The 2,948-nt window shown below is 47.4% G+C and overlaps 1 non-coding gene across 1 annotated transcript; it reads left to right on the plus strand.

The window, feature by feature from the left end:
* Nucleotides 1-2,050: 2,050 nt before the first annotated feature.
* Nucleotides 2,051-2,220, plus strand: LOC144606953 (U1 spliceosomal RNA). Its single transcript, XR_013549018.1, has one exon. It is a non-coding gene; the product is annotated as a U1 spliceosomal RNA (small nuclear RNA).
* Nucleotides 2,221-2,948: the final 728 nt, after the last annotated feature.

Here is a 2,948-nt window from a genome sequence, read left to right on the forward strand (position 1 = left end):
TTGCTCTTTAAAAGAGTCCCAATCCTCTGGCTTCCCACTCTTCTTTGCTTTGTTGTACTTCTGCTCTTTTATTTTCATGCTGTCCTTGACTTCCCTTGTCAGCCACGGGTGCCTCTTACTCCCATTGGAATCTTTCCTCCTCTTTGGGATAAATTGATCCTGCAACTTCTGCATTATTCCCAGGAATACCTGCCATTGCTGTTCCACCGTCTTCCCTGTGAGGGCCTCCTTCCAGTCAATTCTGGCCAGCTCCTGCCTCATGCCTCTGTAATCCCCTTTGCTATACTGTAATACTGACACTTCCGATTTTCCCTTCTCCCTCTCAATTTGTAGAGTAAAACTTATCATATTGTGATCACTGCATCCTAATGGCTCTTTTACCTCGAGTCCCCTTATCAGATCAGGTTCATTACACAACACTAAATCCAGAATTGCCTTCTCCCAAGTAGGCTCCAGTATAAGCTGTTCTAAGAATCCATCTCGGAGACACTCCACAAACTCTCTTTCCTGGAGTCCATTACCAACCTGATTTTCCCAGTCTACCTGCATGTTCAAATCTCCCATAACCACCGTAGCATTACATTTGCGACATGCCAATTTTAGCTCCTCATTCAACTTGCACCCTATGTCGAGGCTACTGTTTGGGGGCCTGTAGATAACTCCCATTAGGGTCTTTTTACCCTGACAATTCCTCATTTCTACCCATACTGATTCTACATCTCCTGATTCTATGTCACCCCTTGCAAGGGAGTGAATATCATTCCTCACCAACAGAGCGATCCCACCCCCTCTGCCCACAAGTCTGTCTTTTCTATATGTAGTGTACCCCTGAATATTCAGTTCCCAGCCCTGGTCCTCTTGTAGCCATGTCTCAGTGATTCCCACAACATCATACTTGCCAATGTCTAACTGAGCCTCAAGCTCATCCACTTTATTTCTTATACTTTGTGCATTTAAATACAACACTTTTATTTCCGTATTCATCTCCCCTCTCACACCGGTCACAATTGGCCCTGACCTTACTCTCTTATCCCTTCTAGAACTTCCCTCCCCATTCATTCGAGAGTCCTTTGTAATTTCTCCTGTATTTGTTTCCCCTTTAACTCCATCTCCATATTCCCAGTTTGTCAACCCCTCCCCCCCACTACTTAGTTTAAAGCCACACTTGTAGCACTAGCAAACCTACCTGCCAGAATGTTGGTCCCCCTGCTGTTAAGGTGTAACCCGGCCCTTTTGTACAGGTCACCCCTACCCCAGAAGAGATCCCAGTTGTCTAGAAATCTAAATCCCTGCTCCCTGCACCAGCCTACATTCATATCCCCGATCTCTCTATTCCTGCCCTCACTAACACGAGGTACAGGTAGCAGTCCAGAGACAACCACCTTCGATGTCCTACTTCTCAGTCTTCTTCCTAACTCTCTAAACTCACTGCAGTATCTCCTGCCTCTTCCTCCCGACGTCGTTCAGCCCACCAAGTCTGCGCCGACCAGCGACCCCCGCACACTAACACTGTCGTACACACCAGGGACAATTTACAATTTTACCAAAGCCAATTAACCCAGAAACCTGCACGTCTTTGGAGAGCGCGAGGAAACCGGAGCTCCTGGAGAAAACCCACGCAGTTCACGGGGAGAACGTACAAACTCCGTACAGGCAGCACCCGTAGTCAGAATCGAACGCGGGTCTCTGGCGCTGCAACTCTACCACTGCACCAGAGACCCGCCCAAGTCACAGGCTTGTGGGATTAGTTCCCACACAAGTAACTCAACCATACAATTCAGGCTAGCATTTTATGTCAAGCAGCAACTCAGAACAAAGGGGGTTCTGAGCCCCACAAAGAAGGCTCCACCCGCTGTGACACTATCCCGTTACAATCCGATGCTTGGTATGACGCACTGAAGCTTGGTGCAGCCAACGCTAAGGCCCTGTGGGGGAGGAGCACAGTCTAGGGTCCTTCCGCTGCTGGACATGGGGGGCAGGGTGTGGTGGAGAGAGACGCCCCTCCAAATGTCGGACGGGCTTGTTAAAAAAAGATGTTTTGTATGTGATATTTATTACTTGAATAAAGTATTTTTTGATATTAAAAAAAAAAAAAAGATCACCCAGGACGACGCTATCCCATTGCACTTCGGGTGTGCTGACGCCTGCGATGTCCCCAAATGCGGGATACTCGACTGCAAAATAGGTGGTAGTGGGGGACTGCGTTCGCGCTCTCCCCTGATTCTCAATATCAAAACAGAATGAAATATTGGCAGTGGGCTGATGGTTTAGTCGCTAATCTCTTTCTCCACAAATGCTCCAGTACGGAGGGGAGGGTATTGCTACAAGTGTGTCTGTAGAGGCTGTACAGTGTATATTTTTAAGGCACAGAGACAAATTCTTCATTAGAACTGGTGTCGAGGGTTATGGAGAGAAAGCAAGAGATCAGCCAAGATTGAATGGCCTAATTCGACGCCAATAATTTGTGTGAAATTGTGTTTTGTTGTCAATGATAGAACAATGGGATTTTACTTGCAGCAGCACAACAGAACATGTAAACATACATATATATATATATATAGTGTGCGTGCGAATATATGTACTATATTTTGACAGCCGCTCCAACCTCTCCACTAACGCTGCCAGCTCCTGGGGAACTGCGTTCGCGCTCTCCCCTGATTCTCAATATAAAAACAGAATGAAATATTGGTAGTGGGCTGATGATTTAATCGCCCATCTTTCTTTCTCCATAAATGCTCCAGTACGGAGGGGAGGGTGGTTCATCGGTGGAACTCATTGCTGCATTAGGGTTAGGGTTAGGGTTATTGAGTCGTGGATCATTGACGAGGAGCGGAGGTCAGCAACAGGAGTCTGGTTTAGGGGTGGATCCATGCTGGTTGGGTAACCAACCTAACACCCTTATCCAGGTGGGATGGCAGCAGCAAGTGGAGCTGGAGGGCAGGGTATCC

Source organism: Rhinoraja longicauda, chromosome 27, assembly GCF_053455715.1.
Source record: "Rhinoraja longicauda isolate Sanriku21f chromosome 27, sRhiLon1.1, whole genome shotgun sequence".
NCBI lineage: Eukaryota > Metazoa > Chordata > Chondrichthyes > Rajiformes > Arhynchobatidae > Rhinoraja > Rhinoraja longicauda.